General features: G+C 42.7%; 1 long non-coding RNA gene across 7 annotated transcripts; it reads left to right on the forward strand.

Annotated features, from left to right (window-relative positions):
- The first annotated feature begins 866 nt into the window (after positions 1–866).
- On the forward strand, positions 867–6,477 carry LOC119363400. Of its 7 annotated transcripts, none has more exons than XR_005173947.1 (4): positions 867–979; positions 1,857–1,960; positions 2,205–2,325; positions 2,493–6,477. It is a non-coding gene; the product is annotated as an uncharacterized LOC119363400 (long non-coding RNA). The 7 variants fall into 7 exon arrangements; XR_005173944.1 differs by having other exon boundaries at positions 886–1,538; positions 1,835–1,960; XR_005173942.1 differs by having other exon boundaries at positions 886–1,538.
- The last annotated feature ends 16,067 nt before the right edge of the window (positions 6,478–22,544 follow it).

Here is a 22,544-nt window from a genome sequence, read left to right on the forward strand (position 1 = left end):
GAGCATAGAAAAACAGATTAGTACACATGGAAAATCACAAAATCACAACCGATGTCATGTTTCCTCTACAAGGTTGGACAAGGTGGTCACACTTTCCATCGATGAAGGGTAAGACATAACATACGAGTCAAACCCTCCGTTCTGCATCAGCGCAAGAATCTAGAAGCTCTCATTCGTCAACATAAGCTCCGGTAGTTGCACGTCTCCGTTAAGGTACATCACGAGTCCTGGCCTTGAATTGCAGAGAGGATGGGAGCATAACAATCCTAGCTTCAATGCTAGGCAAGTCTCACGGGCATCGTAGCTATGAAGCTTGGTATCCACGGTTTCAGCTAGTGATCCTGTGAATTTTGCCTAATGGGTTGTTGTCCACATGTAACCTTAAAAAGGAATATGCCGAAGGCGAACACGTCGGTCAAGGGGGTTGCCTTGCTAGTGCGACCAAGCTCTGGAGATAGGTATCCTATGGTCCCAACCATGTGTGTGGTTTGTGGGTTGGCACCACGATCGTACGTACAACCTTGCCATTCCAAAGTCACCAAGTCGACCATTCATCTCACTGTGTAGGAGCACATTAGGGCATGTACAATGGTTGATAAGATAGTCTTATCTTAAATCTTGCATGTAATTTAGAGATGATCGAAAAAATTCCTACAATGGGTCGTCTCTTAGCCTTATCTTCAATAACTAGTCATACATAAAAATATGGTGAGACATATCTCTACTCCTAATGGAGTAGTTGGCAGGATTGCGTTTAGGTTTTTTTTTCGTCCCACTACTCTCGTCTGGTTTTTTCGACTGGTTTTTTTCGTCTCCCCTTCCACCTCTTGCACGCAAGAAAAAAAACCGTATCACCACCCACGAAAGAAAACATACACAACGCCGCTGCCCTTGATCCCCTCGACCGCGCTCTCCTCGATCCCCTCGGACGTACAATCTCGTCGTCGCCGACCTATGGGATCGCCGCCGCCGAGCCGAGGTACGGGATCGTCTCCATCACGTTCCTTCCCTGACCGCCCCTCCCTGGATCCACCCCTCGTGATGCGGCTGCTCTCTCCCTCTTACCGCGATGTGGCGTCGCCCCCATCTGTCGCTCCGCCGCCGCCGCCTCCCTCCCCTTGCTTCCCTATCTCCCTCTTAGCCACCTCCACCCCCACCCTTCCTCTCCATTGTCGGATCCGGTTACAGATCGCCATGGTTAGGCGATGGAGCTCCATGTCCATGGCGCACGCGTGCTCATCAAGAAAGCGGCTCCCGGATCTTGATCGCGCGGCCGTGACAGAGGGGATCGAGGTGGCTGCCGCCTCTGCTGAAGACCAAGCCCCCACCTTGTCCAGAATCACTTCCTCCGCCGTGTTCCACCAAGGAAGGAGGGGGCGGCTCAAAGTCTCCCTCGCTGCCGGCTCCAGATGCAGCCGTCACCATGGGTGAGCGCCTCATACACGACCAGTTTTGATGGATTCGTGGCCACATGCACGTCTAGTGACAAAGCAGTCGGACATGACGAGGCTCACGCAGCGTCTCGATCCTGAAGCCAAGTATGTTTTGTTGCCCTCTCAGACTGGATCAACCAATAGCTAGAGATCTAAATAAGAATAGGTTCATTTATGTTAATAAGGTCTTAAAATCATATTTAGGAACGGAGGGAGTAGTTCAGTAGAAGAAAATACCACGTCACTTGTAATGGAATTTCATGTGTCAAACATATACGTGTGCTGACTACATGCCCCTGCAAGTGTGTTGATTCTAACGTCAGTTTAGTAACTGTAGTTATATCCCAGGTTCATTTACATCTGCAGACTACATGCAATTGCTTGTTCATAAACTATTTTAGGCGTTTGTTTGTTTTCCTCCAGGTGTGCACTAAATTAATACTATCCCCGAGTGAAGGTGACGTTTCCAGTAAGAGAATTGACAATGCTGATAGTGACGTGATATTTCATAGCGTTGTCGATGTCAGGTATGTCGCAAATTTCTCTCTTTTTACTTAGCCAACTTATTTTACTACCTGGGGTGTTATGAAATTTTGTTTCTAAAACATATTGTGTGGTGTTTCGTTCTGGAGTGTTTGTACGGAAATGGCATGGTATTATAGTATTTCGGCGGCGTGGCTACTTCGTCGTCAAAGAACACTCCGACACCATTTTCCGCTGGCATGTTCCATTGAATGTCATTGCTTTTATCATGGCATCCAACACTTGCAGATGTGACTCAAAAGGGGGTTCTGAAGCTGATGAACTTGGATGGCCTGACAGTCTACCATACCACCAACCATCTCCAAGTACACGAACTTGAAAACTTTCTAAGATTCGTACACACCTTCAGGTACAGACACTTGGTTTTTTTTCTCTAGAATTTCTATACATTTTAAGTGGATGAGCCGCCCATATATTCATTAGAAAATGATGGAGGTTACCCTATTTAATATGAGTTTTTAGATTTGTTTTCCAAGTAAAGATCAGAAAGCCGACAACGTTTCTATTATGTTTCAGGAGAAGTTTGGATCTTTTTAGATAATTATTGCAACCATCTGTCTGAATGAGCATAAAAACAACGCTATGAGGTAATGCAAGCATGAGGGTGCCTCTTTCCACAATATGCGAACATATGGGATACTCGAGGCTTTTTGTTGTTTTTCAATCTAAGGCACGTGAAACTTTACTGTCGTTATTTTACATACCAATATCATTGCTTCCTCCAATTTCAATTGATTTTCATTTCTTGATTCATGTGTGTATAGTACAAAGAGGAGATAAAAGGAGTATTGGAAAGCTTAAAACCATCCCCCCAAAACCACTCTGCCTGGAGAAAGAAGACAATATTTGGCATGATCTGTTTCATCTACTATAGGTCATTTGGTATTTTATTGTGCACACACTATATTTTCATGTAAGAATAATCTAGAGGGAAGGGGAGCCTTGGCGCAGTGGTAAAGCTGCTGCCTTGTGACCATGAGGTCACGGGTTCAAGTCCTGGAAACAGCCCAAAGTGGTCGGACCCTTCCCCGACCCTGCGCAAGCGGGAGCTACATGCACCGGGCTGCCCTTTTTTAAGAATAATCTAGAGGCTTGTTCTCTTAGGCATATATCAAGCAAGCTTCTGATGGAGAAGAAAGAAGCAATTCTTCTCTTCAATTCAAACAATTGATTTGTTAAGTTGTTTTCAGTTTGAGGTGTCAAAATGAGAACTTCGAGGATCAAGACCTTTGAACTGAAACCAAAATTAAGATATAACACGACTCCGGGACACATAGAGTAGCTAACTAGATGTATGGTATTTCCAGAAAAGAACAATAGAATAAAATAGGACACCAGAAAAATCCAGTAGGGAACCTGATGGGCTACCCTCTTCGGTAAAAACTTGCTTCATGCCATTGTATAATCTATTGGGAAGTCACAGAGTCAAAAATCGTTGTCCCGTTCTCTTCGGTAATGATTTTTTTTAGCTACGCCTCAACTTAACGTGTCGGTGACTCCGTTAGGACACCAGGAACATGATTGCAGTCCAAGATGCCATCTGCAACCTCAATCCATTGAATGTAATTCAGTGAAATATATATGTTCTCATTTACCAGACTTAGCGTTCAGTTCAATTAAATTTGTCAGTTTACTGATTGCTGCATAGCTACCATTTCTCAAATTTACGATGTGGTTTCTGCTGTTGATTTCAAGTTGGCCAGATATAATTAAACCTAGGTTATTGTCATTTTAGCAGGGGGAAATCTTGATTCCTAAATGCAGTAGGTTAACTGTCAATAAATCTTTTATGTATAATACACTGCCTGGAATGTTGCTCTAAATAATTATTATGTAAAATCAAGATATTTGTTATTGGTTTTTCTCTTTTTAGATAAAACAGATATGATGCATGTACAACTGTAAATGCCAAGTTCTGAAGCTCATATGTTCCGTACTTCGTTTTAGTTATGAAGCAAATAGCTCAAGGTATTTCACATTGGAAGAACTTAGTCTGTGACGTACGATGTTTTCTAATGGCACTGAATACTGTATAATTTAAGATATAAATCATTAAAATTTCTTTTACTCATACATCTGACAACCAGAATGTGTCATGATAATGTAAGCATGCAATATTGTACTGCCATATAATCTGTCATTACATTTTTTTTGGAACCATAACCATGCAACATTATACTGCCAAAATAATAATCTGACTATACATTTGATTATTGCTTGCATTCATATATTTTTTCACTTCCGCTTTTGTTTTATGTCCAGTAAACAACATCAATCATAGGGTAGGAAACGTTGTTGTCCGTCTGCTTTTATTAGATTCTTCAGAATTACATTTTCCAAGTTATTTGTGACTGTTTACGATGAGTAGATTTCCATTACATGTAGTCAGTCTAACGAGTAAGATAGAAGACTATATTTTCACTTTAGTTAGTCACTGCTCATTTGATTTTCCATGCCTCCCAATGCTAACCGACACAACTGCTTTCTCTGCCTATGCTGCATGGCTATAAGGCACCGTGTCATTGACGTTGAGGCCAAGGCTATGTGCCTCGGGTGCGATCTTGATGAGATCTACTCAGCCACCTTCTTAAAAGTGAAAATACTAACGAACTATAGTTGCACGCGAGAATTGATTTTAAATTTGAAAGTTATTAGTATCTTTTAGTAGGGAGATGAACTTACTTCAGGTTACAGGATGTCGTGATCTTTTTTCGTTTTTCCCTGATTTCATTCCGAATAGCTTGCGTCTGTTTTGGTGTTGTACATGCTGCAGTGTGGTACTTGCAACTGTTGCCATTATCACTTGAAATTTTCTATGAATTGCTCATCGACAGTTGAATTCAGATCAAGGTTCCACAATTGTTCATCTAACTTTCAACTTCATAATTTTGCAGCTCGTAGTGGATAGGAGATGATGCAACCGAAGGCACACTTCAATACTCTTTTATTTAGTCTTCCCTTTTTCCTGTGTGTCCAAGAGATTGTTACCAGCATTTTTTCCAAGCATGTATTACCGAGTAAATACTAGTTTTTATTTCAGTCCTTCCCTTACCCCTCCACCGGATTTGATTTTTTTTTACATTTGTGACAAAGGCAGATGTTGACTTCCTTTACAATGGTGCCGAGGAGATCAATGTTTGTTTTTGATCTGATTAACTTCAGATATTTAAACAATAATTATTGCTTCCAAATAAAATTGATCATGGCGTGATATACATCTATCAACTTGCATTTTTTTCCTTTATGTTCCAGTATCCATAGAAAAGGTCACAGTACATCACTTTCATTTATATCGGACGTGCGCAACAAAACAGCTGGTTACAATTCTGTAGATTTTCCTGCTACCCTTTGGTTTGTAGTTAGTACCGAGTATTATAGTCCCTTTAGGCCTTGGAGTTGCATATGATATGGGAGCAATAGGTTCAGTGAAAAAGTCTTAAAGCCTGGGATGGGTTTTTTTGTAGGCTTGTGTAGTGCACATTCTGATGTACGAGCTATGACTTCCTTTGTTTTTGTGATGAAATAGTGTGTCCAATATGTATAGTTTTGAATCATGGCAATTAATCAGTTATGGATCAGATGTCTTAGTAAGCTGGTTCACACTCCCTCCGTCCCGAATGACGTGTTGAATAAATGGATGTATCTAGATGTATTTTTAGTTTTATATACATCTATTCATGTCCATTTCTGCGACAAGTAATTCGGGATGGAGGGAGTACTTGATAGGGTAGTGAGAGAGGCTCTTTTGATTAGATCAAATAGCTTATTTTGCATTGGCATACACAATGCGGTATAATTAGAACAATCCGTGTTTACTTTATCCCTTTCTCAGTTATATTTATTTTAGAATTAATTTTGGCATTGCTTGATAGGACTATGATTTCTTATATTTTTGTTTATGATGCATATTTCTAATTGCAGTGCAGAGGCTCCGCAATGAGCACGCATGCCAGCTTTTCCTTTGAGCCCGAGTCCATTATCTTGCCCTGTGGCACAGAAATATATTTCAAGTTTCTTGGGTGCATCTGTTAGCTGCTAAGGTGGATTTAATCAGGCAGCTTATTGATCTCAAGAACTCTTCAATCTCATATGGCCGTCTCCCTTTCCAGCCAACATAAAAAGAAAAACTCCATGCTGGTCACAACATCTAGAGCCACTTCTAATCTATGGAGCTCAATTCTATTTTTATAACAAGCATGCGAGTTTGGATGCAATCTTCAGATGAATCAAGCCTGAGATCCATAGGTGTCGTGGGCTAATTAGTTGTTGAGTTGCAAAGATGCAAAGTATTTTGTACCTTCCATCTGGAAATACTTGTTGAGGAAATGGACAAAGATGGATGTATCTAGAACTAAAATATGTCTAGATACATCCATTTCTCCGACAATAATTCCGGACGGAGGGAGTATGTTTCATGAAAGAATATTGACGCAAACAACTAATTTATGATAATTATTGTATCATTTGGATCCTATAAATGGCATGTATATCATCTTCCTTTGGTCTCTATCAATAGGAAAGCTACGCTTTATAATGCGCTCCATATTGGCTTAACGAGTGAATGCTTCGTTGTTGTCTCGTGAGGACTATGTGATGCGTGATGAGGAAGAAGCAAAAGGAGCAATGGGATGGTGACAGGCACATCGCCCATGGGTATAAGGCAGAGGTGCTTACTATACAGACTGCAAAAGAGTGAGGGAGAGAGAGAGAGATGAGATCGAGGTAGGGAGGAAGGGGGAGAGAGATCTTGCATGTACACGTCGATAGGATAACTACGTTCTGAAATATTAATGAGATTTGGTGGTAAGTCACCATAAGTTTGTTTCCTATTTATCAGGCACTATAACTTTCATGTCGAATATGTTGCAGAAATATTCTTTGATAAATATGTTTTTATCTCTTGATATTTTTATTATGATTGTAATTTTTTTTCATTCACGTGTCGTTCCAAGAAACATTTTTATTTGGGGGAAGGATGAAGGGAAGAAAGGAGAGCACTTAACGATAAAAAAAGAAGTCATCAAGACAGGTCGTTGCAACGCACGGGCGTTCTACTAGTTGTGCTAAGAGATCATCTCTTGTCTTTTCTTAAATAAGAAAAGACAAGCCTTTTCTTAAGAGTTCTCTCTCTTCCACCTCATCACTTATCCAACGTGGCACTCCTAAGATAGCACCATTGTACACTAGTAGAAAAAGGGTCTAATGAGTAGCTCATTAGTCCCAGTTTGAAATTGAGCCGACACTAATGTGACCATTAGTGCCGGTTCCAACGGCTAGGCAGGCCGCTCCCTTTAGTACCGGTTCATGAAGAACCTTTAGCACCGGTTCGTGCCACGAACCGGTACTAAAGGGCGTGGTGGCAGGATGTTGTCAGACTGGGGCACGTCCAGCACCTTTAGTACTGGTTTTTGTCACGAACTGGTACTATAGGTCGTCCTGCATATAAACCATTCGTCCATCTCGCTCTGTTCTCCCCCCTTTCCCCTCTTCTCTCCTCTCTGTTCTTCCTCTTCTCCCCTTGAGCTCATCACACATTTTGCCCAAATTTTGTCAAGATTTGAAGGCCCCCATCCATTCAAGTGATCACAAAGGTTAACAACTTTGTCCTTTCATCTCTCATTGCTAGATTAACTCTTGCAATGCTTTATATAGTGATTAATTTGTGGGGTTTTAGTAATTTGGGAGGAATTATATGTGGTAGTATATTTGATTTATATGCAATTTGAGCTTAAAATAACTCTTAATTTGCATATGTAGGTGTGGTTTACTTAGTGCCTTCCCGTCTCCGTCGTAACCACCGTCGATCGTCCACACCGACCCGTCGTCGGCACCACCTTGTGGTGAGCCTCTTGTTCTTATCTTTTATATATAAAAAAAATCATGTTTGTGTGATTTAGATATATAGTTACTTGTATAATTATCTTACCCGTTCGTTGTTTGTTATACATAGTGCCATGGTTTTGATATTCGTCCCCATCGGCCCTCGTCTGTGTTATGATTCGGATGTGGTATATTCTCTTTTAAAACTATTTATTGCATTTCGTGTTTATGACAAATTGTGCCCATGAAGTTGACATAGATATTTTTATCTAGGAGGTATGTGAACCGGAAATTCCAACCGACCCTATTGTCGAGAGGTTAAATTTAGTTGAAAGAGAAAACAAGTATTTGAAAGAAAAATTGAAAAGAATTGAGGGGAAGAAGATGGAATTGGAGTTGCATGTTGCCGATGTCGTCGATGATCACAAGATCAAGATGGAGAAAATACGGTTGAAGATTAGAAAGATTATAAAATATGCCATTGATAGTGTGGCTTGGTATCATTATGCATTTGTTGTTGCATTTAAATTCTTTAGCTAGAGAGTTATTTGTATGTTGCATTTAAGTGTTGTATATGAACTTTATGTATGAACTTGTATTAATTTGGTCTATTCGGTGGTGTGTAATGAAGATGCGCCGGCAATGGATGTACGATGACCGATGCTCTCCCTAGTTCATTGATGGCGTGCATAGTTTTCTGATTGCGGCTCAGGAAAACAAGCGGGCGAATGGTTTTATGCCTTGTCCATGTGCTGGCTGTAAGAATGGTCACAATTACTCTAACTCAAGAACCATTCACATCCACCTATTTGAGTCCGGTTTAATGCCCCACTATAATGTTTGGACCAAGCACGGAGAAAGAGGGGTTATGATGGAAGACAATGAAGAAGAAGAGGATGACGATAGCTATCCTGGCTATGAGCGCCAAATCAGGAAGGCACATCGAGCAAAACAACAGGGGTCGAGCTCGAGCTCGAGCCAAGCAGTTGGCCAAAAATGCGGGAAAATCGTTCCCCAGCTAGGAGAACAGGCAGCGCAATTGATCGCCCCGCTTGTTGTACCAACACATGAGAGTACCGGCGCCGGTCAGCTGGTAATAACCGAGGAGCATAGACGGAACGCTAAAATGCTCGGCATCAGTGTTGGACAATTCTCGAGATTGAGCCCATGCCTAAGCTTAAAGAGGAGGAGATAAAATGGAAATATGCCCGCGGCCAACCTTTGGTAAGGCCTGAGGAGGTCAAGAACCTCCCAACGAGAATGTATCAATTGCATGATTGGTACATGAAAATTACCAAGAGTAGCAATCTAGAGGGCCTCATGGTGAAAGTCAAGGAAGAGTATTACTTCCATAAGCTAGCTCTGTCCACTGAGTATTCAGAACTATTTCAGTTATTCCATCAAGACGCACTCGACAAATCCATCGTCAGTTTGTATTGTCTGTAAGTGATTTCTTTCTGTAATTCAAGTCTCAAGCTAGCTGTAGTGCTCATTGATCGATCATTACATGTAATTATCCTCACTATATTCTTTTCTATGGTATATTATGCACGATGAAGATGTATGAAATGAAAAAAGCTGGACACTATGGCATTGGGTTCATTGACCCAAATACCATTAATGAAGAAACATGGAGATATGCATGGTATCAAACAGAGGTAGAGAAAAACATGCTGGAGTTCTTGAAGCGCTTCAATACCAATTAAAATATACTACTTCCTTACAACTACACGTGAGTCACACTCTCTTGTACTTCAAATTCCATTTTTACTAACTAGATAGCTAGATATTAATAATTAAGTGTATAGGGTTTAGGGTAGTTGATGAGTGTTATGCACATGCCCGCTTAATTAAGACATGCAAACGTGTGTGCATGCAGTTACCATTGGATCTTGTAAATCAGTAAAGTTGACGAAGGAACAACTGAAGTACTGGACTCACTACTTAAAGAGAAGAGAGAGTACACAACCGTGAAGGGGATAGTCGACAGGTAATTTCAATCATTATTAACTATATGTCGGCCTCTTTAGTTCATCATTTCCTGATATCAACTATTTAATAACTCGTTTATTCATTTTCTTTGTCGGCGGGCAGGGCTTGAGCAAAGTTCAGGAATTCGAAAGAGGTTCCAGGCGAATGGAGAGAAAGGCTACATTGGTTTCGGCCCAAGGTATAATTAATTAAGTACTACTACCTTACCATGCATCTCTTTAATTCTAGTTTCAATACCATTAATTATCATGCTTGATTAATTATTATATGATTAAATTCTATTCTCGTAAAGGCCCTGAAGCAAGCGCAGGGGAGAGATCATTGTGCATATTGTGTTTTCGAGAACATTCACATGATGACGTCTGAAAGGACCAAAACTGAGAGACAACTATGGGTACGCGCGTTTGACAGAACACTATTGACAATTTTTATGTCATTATCGATATCTAGTCACATAACTAATACACATGCATATTGATCTCCTTATTAACAGTTCGAATCGGTACGGGAGACACTCCTACCAGTGGAGCGCATACAAGCACTTCAAGAGGAAATAGCGGGATTTTTGCTCGATGAGGTCATAGATCCCAAAGGGGAATTCTACTACCCGCTACCGCCCCAATGAACTACTTCCAATTGTCATCGTGCTCCTAAGGCACCAAGGCAAATGCCACTGGCTCTGAAAGGCTACATGTAGAAAAAACTGTATATATAATATATATATATATGTATATATATATATATATATATATATATATATATATAATCGGTTCTACGAGAAATTCTATTTATATATATGCATAACGTGTACAATATGTAGTATCGTAAAATACCAGCAAACGAAAAAGAATTAAATGATAAACACAAAATTAAAGGAAAAATAAATAATAAAACCAAAACCCCCCAAACTTTTAGTACCAGTTTGTAACACCAACCGGTACTAAAGCTCTCCCCACACCCGACTCTGGCTCGTGCCATGTGGTGGCCCTTTAGCTGCGGTTCGAGACGAACAGGTACTAAAGGGGGGACCTTTAGTCCCAACCCTTTAGTGCCGGTTACAGAACCGGCACTAAAGCCCCTTACGAACTGGGGCTATAGCCCGGTTCTGCACTAGTGGTACATGCCTTTACTAGCTTTGATGTCCTGGTGGATGATTACTTTCTCACACTCCTCGTGGAGGTAGAGCAACCCCGAAGCAAAAACCTTTTGTCCCAATCTAGAACCGGCTTCTCATCATCACCATACAAGTGCCTATCAAGGCTCCCATTTGGCATGTACTCGTATATCAAATTATCAAGAGCAATTCATATTTACACCTGGAATAACCATGTAACTGAGCGAGATTGCGATGTTGTAGTCGCCCAATGCTCACAACCTCGGCGATGAACTCTTTCATGCCTTGTTTTGAGTCATGTGACACCTTCACTGCGATCTCCAGTTTGGGCAGTGGTAGCACCCCTTTGTATACCCTCCCGAAACCTCCCACACACAACAGATTCTTCTCCTTGAACCCGCCGGTGGCGATGAATAGATCCTTGTAGGAGAACTGGTGTGGCCCGAACTCGATCTCCCAATCTTCCCGGAGCTACTTGTACTTGAGCCGCCGTCGTATTAGGAGGACGACGAGGGTGCCCGCGGCAAAGGTGAACATTATCGTCGCTACGGGTGGGATGATCTCTGCGAGCTTGGGATGGCGCTCTAGGCCTAAGCAAGGGAGCTTTGTTAGCTCGGCGATGTCGATGGCCGGAGCAGGTCCGTCCATCGCGTAACACCAGCCAAGAATGTAGTGTTGCGAGTTGAAAGAACCCGTGGCCGACGAGAAGCCCACGTACACCGTGTCCGTGAGCACCGTTGAGAGGTCGTAGGTCTTGGAGAGCAGCGGCTTGCACTACAAAAAAATACACTTCCGTGATGATACGTGTTTGTCACAGTAGGTCACGTTTTTTGTCATGCATGTACATCCATGACGATTTTATGACAGAATCAAGATAGTCATACCTGTGCTGTCGTAGAAGTGTTCCATGACATTACCAAAATTATCATCACGAAAGTGTCCACTTCCATGACGATAAATCGCGCGTCACAGAAGTGCTTTCGTCAAGGGTGACCGACACGTGGCATCCACCGTAACGGGACGCCGTTAAGCTATCGGGTCGGGTTTTGGATCCGATAACCCGTTAACAGCCCCGACCAATGGGGATTTTCCATGTGTAAAATCATCATTGGCTGGAGGAAATATGTGTCGGCTCATCGTTGGGACATATGTCATCCACTCATTGGAAAGAAGGTGCCTATGATACGTCGGCACGTGGCACGGCCCAGCAGAGGCCCATTCCTGTGAAAAGGCCGGCCCATTTGACTTGGTCAAAAGGTGGCTGGCCGGCCCATGGAAAGCCTGTTAACGACCTGTTCGCATATAGCCCATTTACAGCCCGCTAACCCAAGGCCCATTACGCCCTATCCGAATTAGGCCCAGTAGCGTCATCTGGGCCATCCAATATGATTCCAGCCCGTTTTTACTTCTGGCCCATGTATGGCCCATGACGTCTTTCGGCCCATATGAGGCTCTTTGTAACTCTTGGCCCATTAACGGCCCGCGGTGAAATTGGCCCATAATGAACAGTGTATCACTTTACACCCATTAACTGCCCCGTGGTGAAACTGGCCCGTAATGAACAGTGTATCACTTTATACCCATTAACAGCCCGTTATTCCATGGGTCGTTTCCAGCCCATGTTATCTTTCGGCCTTCTAAGAGCCCTTTATTCTTGGGCTCATTTCCAGCATCCGTTTACTTACGGGTCATTACTGTCATTTTCTGCTTGTGGGCCAAATTTAGCCCGTGGTTACAGTCGGCCCGTTTGTGGTCCGTTAATACGTTGGGCCGTTTTCATAGCGTCATCAAATACGTCCTATTAACGATGGCCCGTTATGGTCGGCCCATGAACGGACGATTCCAACTCTAGCCCGTTTACGACCATAATGCGGCCTGTTATTGGCCCATGTTTGGCCAATCGATCATACAGCCCATATAAGGCCCATTGATGATACGACCCATAGAAGGCCCATTGTTTCTACGACCCGTAGAAGGCCCATTGTTTCTACGGCCCTTAGAAGGCCCACTGTTTCTACGCCCGTAGAAGGCCCACTGTTTCTACGGCCCGTAGGAGGCCCAGTGTCACTACAGTAAATATTAGCCCATGGTTATTGTGGCCTAGTTTTAAAAAATAGGTTATTGCAGCCACTAGCAAACCACGGAAAAAGAACTACAATGACTACAAGCAAACAAATAAACAAGACAACAAGGAAATAAATAAGCAAGCAACTTACGCTAGGCTATCACGGCTATCACACATATTACACCCACTGGGCATCAAAGTTCGCCACCAGTACAAATAAACACGCCGACAAAAGAATATACAAAACTAAGAGCACTTCAGAAGGCACTAGGCCTGGCCAGGTCGGGCCCCCCAAACAGCTGAAGAAGCTGAGTAGACCTCAGTTGTGTCAATGATAGATGCATCAACACTAGATTTATGGCATGATGGTGCGCACGGCAGTCCTCTGACATCTTCATTGCATCTTTGACTTCAAGTCAGAGCTGAGCTGAAGCAAGCCTTTACGCTTTAAGTTGAGACTGAAGAAGTCGAACTGATTGAGGCAGCGACTGCACAGAGGTTGTCTCACACCTGCTGGTGAGTAGCTTCAACTCACTGTCTTCATCAAGACAGGACCTTGGGGTCATCTCACTGTCCTCAAGATGGTTTGGCTCACTATCTTCCCTAAAGTTCTACCTGGCGTAAGAGATACGACTCTGAAAGAGAAACAAGGAGACACCTAACAGGTTTCACAATTATATAAGCAAATAAATGGATCTGTTCTGCATAAGGAACATGTTTTTACAACTACAATTTGAAACTGGTAGTTGTTGCAAACATCCAATCATATGTAAACAGCAAAGCAAACAATAGTGGAGGAAATGATGCCTATCCAAATCTATACTAGAACAAAGTTTGAAGGCTCGAGAAGGATGAACTTACATTACATGTTAACACGGGCTGGACAAAGCCCTTCTCCATGTTGATGGAAGGATAATTCAATAAATTCCCCAAAGAAAATTCTTTATAAGCGTTGCCATTATTCTACATTTTGCAAAGAGTAAATATATTTCAAATAATATTGGAAGAAACAGAGGATAATGAAGCTCAGGTGCAGACTGATGATACATAATCAAATAGCAATTAATTAAGTACAGCGTTACAAGGCAAAAGGGAGAGAGGTACTGACAAGAGCAATGCAGAGCCCAATATTGTTTTGAGATCGTATGATCCTTTGAGCAAGGAGATTCATCTGAAATTAGTTTTCATACAAGAGAGAAGGTAAGGCACAAGTAGAAATTTAGGAGTTCAAATTTTGAATTGATATCATAGATAGTACCTGACACTGGGCTTGCAGCAGTTCTAATAGGGGTTTGGCCACTGGAGTAGGGGTAAAGTGTAGTACAGTTGGGCTTGTGTTTTCTGTGGCTGCTGATCTATCTGATTTAACAGGTATCACTACCTTTTCCAAATACCTAGTTTGTACTTCTTGAGGATCTGCACTCACCCTCTTCCTTTCGGATAACTATTACGAAAGAACAACATTTGACTGGAAAAACATAGTGTGACGACACATGGAATAGGTACAGAAAATGGATAGGTATGGCATATACTCATATATGATGCTTAAACTAAGCAGATGGTGTAACAAAGTAGAAGTAATGCAAGAGGTCAGATGCAAAATATGTGCGACCAATACAACTTTGCAAAGTTAGAGCAAGCACCTTGATGGGTGAATAAGATAGGCCATCCTCCACCATGCCAAGTTTCTTAGCCAGTGGATTGTTCCGCAATATTCCTCTCACGCGCCCATTCTCATATTCATTTTGATAATGTTCAATATCTGACATGCATGAAAACATAAAAACAAGTGAGATTTTCTTTGTAATGCAGAAGTGATTCTAATCCAATACTGCCTCCCTGTAAACCCCTTTGTGCTATCTCTGCAATTCTTTTAAGAGATGCCATGCATGCTGTAATTTGTTGTGGGCATTAATATAATGTGGCCTACTACTCAAAATATGAGAGCTCCAGAAGTGATGACACTTCGCAGATGACATCTTCAACATATAGTAAACAAGAATAAGTCGACCTGACCTGGCAGATTCAAAATATACTAAGGGAGAACAACTTGACCTGACCAGTCGACCGCAAGAGAAGAGTATCATCTTAAAGAAGAGCAGAAGAGCAAGCATATTGAAGATATTACAAGTCTTTCAATACAATGTCGGTTGGCCACCCATGATGAACTAGAGCGCACAGAGAAATACTATTCTTTCCGGTCTCTCCATATGTGGCTCACATGCATTTCGAAACTAAAGTAGGAACATTTAGCTAACCAATTAAACATCTATTAGTTTTACTAATATCAAGAATAATATAAGATATGAATTTGTACAACTAAGCTTGTTTTAGCTCGATGGGTGGAGCAGTGCTATTACGACACGAACCATGTAGGCTGATTGTGGTCATCATAAAATGGGAAAACCATAAGCATGATGAGTACAGTGTTGACCGTGGCAGTGGGATGGCAGATCTGAAGCTGCAAACCGTGCAAAGGGTAGTTAGCAACCGATGTTTGCTTTGAAATAACAACTAAGATTTGGTATGGACAAGAAAGTACGGTCAACAAGTGACAAAGAAATGCAATTATGCTGTCTCTCTATATGTCGCGACATGCATTTGGAAACTCAAGTGGGACCTTTAGCTAACCAACTAAATGTGTTGGTTAACTAATATCAATATCATATCACAATCATATTTGAACAACTAAGCTTTCGAATTCTGAGTGTTGTGTTGTTTAGCTTGAAGGGTGGAGTAATGCTAGTACGACAGAAAGCACCTACGCAGATCATAGTAGAGTAGATAAAAGGGGAAAACCCTAAGCATCAAGAGAAGAACCAGGAAAGTGGAACTAGCTGGACCAGTGGGTGGCGCACATGCTTTTCGAAACGAATATAGGAACATTAGGTGACAAATTAAACATTCTATGTTTTAGTGATATGAGCATCATATCAGATTCGTATTTCAACACGTAAGCTTTGGGTTGAGGTCTTGAGGAGCAGTGCTAGCACGACATGAAGCACCTACGATGATGGTAGTGAATATAAAGGGGGGAAACCATAAGCTTTATGAGTATAGTGCCCGTGCCATGGCGGATCTGAAGATGCAAACCGGACAAAGCTACTTCACAACCAATGTTTGCTTTCAACTAGCCACTACGATTTGGTACGGACAAGAAAAGTACAGTAAACAAATTAAGATCTATTTTCCGGGTGAGATCAATAACTTAAGCACATATGGAAGAGTACCACCTCTCTTGTGACGTCGTGTAGGCCTATGCTGATACATTGAGGGTGATGCGGGTGCGATGGCTGTCGGCGGCGGGGAAGAAGAATTTAGACGGCAGACGGCCGGGTCGGGGGATATATCCTGTTGCCGTGGACAAGGCGGTTGTAGGAGCGGCAACGGCAAGGTGGACGATGGCGCCGATGAAGCGAGAGGAGGCGATGAAAGGATCCTGGTCCAGCGCCGTGGATGAGAGACGTCCATCTCTTGCAGTGGACGACGGGGTAGGGGTAGCGGCTCCGGCAAGGTGGAGGATGGGGTGGCGGACGGAGGAGGCTGGACGCAGTGCGGAGGTTGTCGTGCCGCCGACGGTGTATGAATGGGGAAATGGAGGGGAGGGGGGGATCTCAAACTATGGGACGCGCTTCTCTGAAATGTGGGAAAGTTACGAACTTATCCCCCGTTTAAAATTTTAAACATCGTGTCGGTTGGGGATAGGACGGTAATCTTGCATCTCCCAAATATTTGCCGGTAACTACTTTGGGCGAGGAGAGGGTGTTTTGCCGCCCACGGTTGGCGCCCACGGTGTATGAACAGGGTCGACATGTACGGCGGTTGTGTCACGTCTGAGGGAAGTTACACATCTGCCCCTATTTAAAATATTAGCCTACATCGATTTCGGACGAGGAGAGTTTGTTTTTCCGCCCATCGTGTATGAATGGGGAAATGGAGGAAGAGACACATGTCTTTCGGACGAGCTCGAATCAAATGTGTTTTGCCCCCCATGTTTGGCGCCTACCGTGTCTGAATGGGCTCAGAGGCCGTCGTGTCACGTCTGATTGAAGTTACTAGTCTACCCCTATCGACAGCAGTGTAAATCCAGTCGATAAGGATGTCAAGTGTCATGGATAGACAGCAATTTCCATCTCGCAAACACTTGCTTCGGGAGCGCACAAATTATAGTGGGTGTTTAGCCACTTCGTTCAAAACTTGGGAGAATTTGCATTCACGTTTGCCCTAGGCCCTGGCAAACTAAATTCAAATCCAATTTGTATTCGATTACGAATATCCACAGATAATTATATGTTTTGTTATTTATTTATCCAAAACCACAACAAAGATTTATTCCACCTTTATATATGATTATGATTTAGAAATGCCGTGATCTTCGAATTCAGTAGGTTGGATACACTCTGAGTCAAACAGTTATTTCATCCAATACAATATGCTCACACGAAAAACAGTTCACCTTATGTCAATCATACAAGTACTGAGGATTACCTCGCCTAAAAAATTCGGATCATTACAACACATGGACAACATAGGGGGTCTTGCAACATAATCCATTCAGAGACATGATACAACATGCAAGTACAATAATCTAATGACAATTTCAACTGGTATCTAAAGAAGAATCGGGATTACCTTGGGCTTCAGATAGCAGAAACAGCAGGACCTCCTCCGTCTTCAAATGCAACGTTCTTACTTCCTCTAATTCTTGGGTTGCTTGCATAATGCGTGCTGCTAATTCCGTAATTTCCAGCCTCAAGATAAAGATTACCTCATTCATGGCAGCCACACCATCTCTTTCTACCTCTAGTAGAGCCTCAAGCACTATAATATCTGTGCTCAGACTGCTCTCCGGTGGTGTTGCCTCTAAACTGCTACCATCTGGTAACATGGATGGCGCACTGCTTCCACAAATAGATTCTGGGGTTGTACATTTTGTCCTAGTGTGAACGGCATCCTGAAAGGTTTCCGCTGGACATAAGTAAGAGATAGTTATCGTATGATCTAGGCAGTAAGCTTACATGTTAAACGGCGGACGAATTATTGCCGAGCATGGCAAACTATATTTAAATGGTTCGAAGCAGCATCAGCCGAAAAGAAATTAAAATGGTAAGATGAAACTAGGGATGTAAGTGGCAAATAAACAACATCCGACAGTCCCATCTAGTTAGTTTTTGCTACCTCCCTAGTTCATTTTCCTCAAAAAACAAAAACTCTTTTGAACTATCATACCACTAGTGGACTTTAATCGAGATTAAACGGGACCCAGTTGGCATCCCTAGTTGAAAGGGAGTGTACCACCGCTATATTTAAGTTGCCAAGGCATCTAAGCAGTTGAACTAATCTGAGAAAGCACTTAACAATGTGGCCTCATATAAACTACGAAGACAGTCTTGTGATGAAGTTGAGAGGAAAAGTTAAGGACTCAAATGAAATAGGCATGCATTTCTTTACGATAGTACAACAGGCACTGCTGACATATTGGCCAACTCAGGTATAGCGTAACAACAAACAAGCATTCGAATCAAGCAATACAGCAAAGCAGACAACTGAACTATTTGTAATTCGGTAGGATTACAGGTTGAGGGCACAAGCCAAGAAAGCAGCCCACTCGCATTACATTTCACATGTACTAAAACACACTGGCTTACCATATGTTGCTGTGAAGCCTCGCTGCTATTGCAATGTTCTTTGAAGATATCGTCAGCATCCCGTGGTTGCAAATCTAGTTGTTGTAGTTTATTCTACACCCTCTATTTAGGTAAAATTAATTTTAATCGCATGCACTGGTCTGAATTGATCATCAATGGTTCATCTAAACTAATGAAAGAAGGGTGTGTGCATACACGACAATATATCTGCTTCCCTCTATTTTTATGCTTGTTCGAGGTGCCAGCTCCAAAAGAACAAATATTTTGCTTGACGGGGTTGGCAGCTCCATAATTAATAGAAGCATCAAATTAGTCATGCAACTTGGGAAGATCAACAACACACAAACAAGTAATGAACAGAGGCTCGGAGCAGTGATGTAATAGCTAGCATCAGAAAATGTAGGGTAAAACGAACAAAAAGCAGCAGAACCACATGCTAGTTTGCTGATGTGTAATTAAGCATAGAGAACATTAAGCATTCTAATGGAACCAACAGGTGGCATCAGAACAACACCATTATCATAAATATATCATTCAAGAAGTAAAATAGTAGGCAGTGATATCTAGGAAGTACAGTAATACTACCTCCGTTCCAAAATAGATGACTCAACTTTGTACTAACTTCAGTACAAAGTTAGTACAAAGTTGGGTCATCTATTTTGGAACAGAGGGAGTACTTAGGACAAAACTAAAGCATATTAACTATATGTGCACTGGTATGTAATTTAGCACATGTAACATGTTCACTGCCAGAAGTATGGTCCTACAGGTGCAAGCAGAATAACGCATCTAATGAAAAACTGAATGATGCCCTGAAGAAATTCAAAGGTGTGGTGCTTATGCTAGGAAAGTGAACGTAGGCGCCGGCCGTTGGATAATAGTACCTGATTCTCGGCGGCGTATAGGTATCGTTGTCATACTTGATAGCTAAGGATCATCGATGGTGCTCGTGTTGTGGTTGAGTTTGGGCCGGCTGTCGCCGTCGCTGAAGCGGCTCCGGTGCTACGGTTGCAACGCATGTCGACATACAAGAAAGCTCATCTGTGGTAAGTGAACAACTGCACGATAAAGAGAAAAACTGAAGGAGTACAAATCAAAATAACTTGATGAGGCTGCGGCGTCGGTAAAGCAGGGCCGGTGGAGTTGAATATGGCGTCCGTGGAGCAGGTCCGGTGGAGTGGACGAAGGCTTCGGCGGGCACGTTGTACAGTGCTTTCGGTGAGGCGAATCTGTTGTGATGGACGAGGGCTTGTATGAAGGGCCAACGAAGGGGCGGAAGAGGGAGTCAGCGAAGGGCCTACACTGTGGTGGACAAGGGCGCCGGTTAAGCAGATCCGGTGCGGTGGACCATGATGGCGGTTAAGGAGATCTGGAGCGGTGGACAAGCCAGTCGCTGAAGCGGCTCCGGTGAAGTGGTGAGTTGGCAGTTGGGGGTTCCAAGGTGCGGAAGGTAGATCCGGTGGGGTGTGAGGTCCACCGCTGCGGCGAAGGACTAGATTCGGCGGCTTGCCGTGGTTGGGGGGGTCGGGGAGGGGAAGGGGAGGGGCTCTGGGGAAGAATGTTGGGGGCAAAGAGGGGAAAACAATGGAGTTACCAAAGCAGCCCTTTTCAGTTCATGTGGCAGGGATAAAACAGGAATATCGCAGGGCTAAACTTTCGGGCGCGTGATATTTCGTTGTGAGCGGGAAGTTTGAAAGCTTTTGGTGCCTAAAATTATAAGTATTCTGCTCTCGTACGGCCGACTATGATATCATGGCCGACAATTTGTTTGTTTTGCACGCAAAAAATGTGCAAGTTTTGAAAATCAATGTCTCCAACTCGAAACTTAGATTGTCCATTCAAATCAAATATGGATCATTGAGATACTACAAGCAAATACCATCATACGGTCCAATTCAAATGAAATTCGAAATGTGTTTATCCTAAATATGATGACAAAAGCAAAAATGTGTATGTGTATGAATAAAGTGGATGATTATAAAGTTTGAACATGCCCGTATGTGTATATCTCTAGGTTTGATATATGAATTTGAAATAACGAAATCCTGGCTTAAAAAATGTACCTCCGTTTAAATGAATTACAAAAGTTAATGATGGAGTCGAATTCCAAAATTCCAATCTTAGGTTTGTAATTCTGGTACATCAAGGTATATCACGCATGTTCAAAAGTATCATTATCTCATAGTCCAAACTGTGAAACAAATTGATCAACCATGAGTGCACAATATCTCAATTACGCTAAAGTCCCTCAAATATAGACACCTCACTCTTTATCTGAAGCCAACCCCCCCCCCTCGCCCCCACCACACACACACACAGAGAAGTCGTTCTCTCCCCCAAACACCAACACAGGAGCATATTAACACCCCTCTCTCTTGTAAAGTCCGGACCCCAATATAGATCTCTATCACTTTGTCTCTCGGGCATGCACACATCTCTTCCCTCACTCTCTAGGTCTCCCGCTATCTCTCTTACCCAAGCACACGCACTATGTAGAGTGTATATTTCCCATACACACAAAACATCACCCCCAAACGTCTATCTCCCTAGTTATGTGGTTCTCGCGCACTCACCCCACACACCACCCCCACTGCAAACAAGCACACTTTGTCTCCTTGTGCACCACTCTCCTCTTTCTATCTCTCCCACATGCGGACCCGCCCCAGCTCCTTCCCTGTATACATATATGTCATGACTCTTTCCATAGCTCCCTAATGTATCATCGTTCTCAATTTCGCACATTGTTCTCTACACCATCTATTCTAGATCTCTCATGAAGTCCCTATCACACACACGATGACTCACTTCCCTTGTGTCTCCGTACATAGGCCAATTTCGGACAACATCAACATTGTCTCCCTATCTATATGCCATTTATGGACACAAACGACCCCTCTCGCCCCCTCTCTTCCTCTCTCTCTCTCTCTATCTATCTATCTATCTATCTATCTATCTATCTATCTATCTATCTATCTATCTATCTATCTATCTATCTATCTATCTATCTATCTATCTATCTATCTATCTATGTCTCCATCACTAGCTCTCTCTCTCTCTCTCACACACACCCCTCTCCCACACACACACACTCGATGTCTCTTCCAAATAGTCTGCTCCCCCTGCCCGCACCCGTGCTATCCCGCTACTACACATGTCACACCATTTCCGCTTCCCTTATACTATGTTTACATCATCAGTGGTCTCTCTACTCCACATACACACACTCCCTCTCACACACAAATGCGTGCACAAACACACACAGACACGCACAAACACCCATTTATATGGATCCTCATCTCTCCCCATGTCCGCATGTGTATCTCACTCACTCACTCTCTAATTATGTATATGTGTCTCCATGTTACACAACACAAAGCCCCATGTACATGTCTCTCTCTATCCTCAACACACATAGACACAAAGAATCTGTTATCATTGCCTCAGTCTCTAACATATCACACACGCACACTGTCTCTCTCTCTCTCTCGAAAACACGCTCAACAAGGGTTTCCCCATGAATAACTAAACGTCTATTCATCAGCAGTCGTGGTAGTACGGCGAACACGAGACGTGAAAAAGAAAAAATCTCCACGTGCTTAGACCACATAGTATGACTACTAGGACTAGAGCAAGCCAAAAAGCGTGCCGCCGTCACCCCCTCCTTATCGGCGACGGGAAAATCTTTGTTTTACACAGTCGAGAAGTCATTGTGCTAAGGCCCCACATCCCGAGGCGTTGAATAGAATGTAGATGCTAGTTTACGAAAGCAAGTATCGATAATACGTTTGTATCTCCATACTTATATTTCTTCTCTTATAAAAAACCGAGTTGGTGATGATGGTACGTGTGCCATCTTGCAATATAGACCATCCGATCTATATCTGACAGATGGAAATTAAACTAAAAGATACCCGCACCCCTCTCCACAT

The sequence above is a fragment of the Triticum dicoccoides genome, chromosome 2B (assembly GCF_002162155.2).
Source record: "Triticum dicoccoides isolate Atlit2015 ecotype Zavitan chromosome 2B, WEW_v2.0, whole genome shotgun sequence".
NCBI lineage: Eukaryota > Viridiplantae > Streptophyta > Magnoliopsida > Poales > Poaceae > Triticum > Triticum dicoccoides.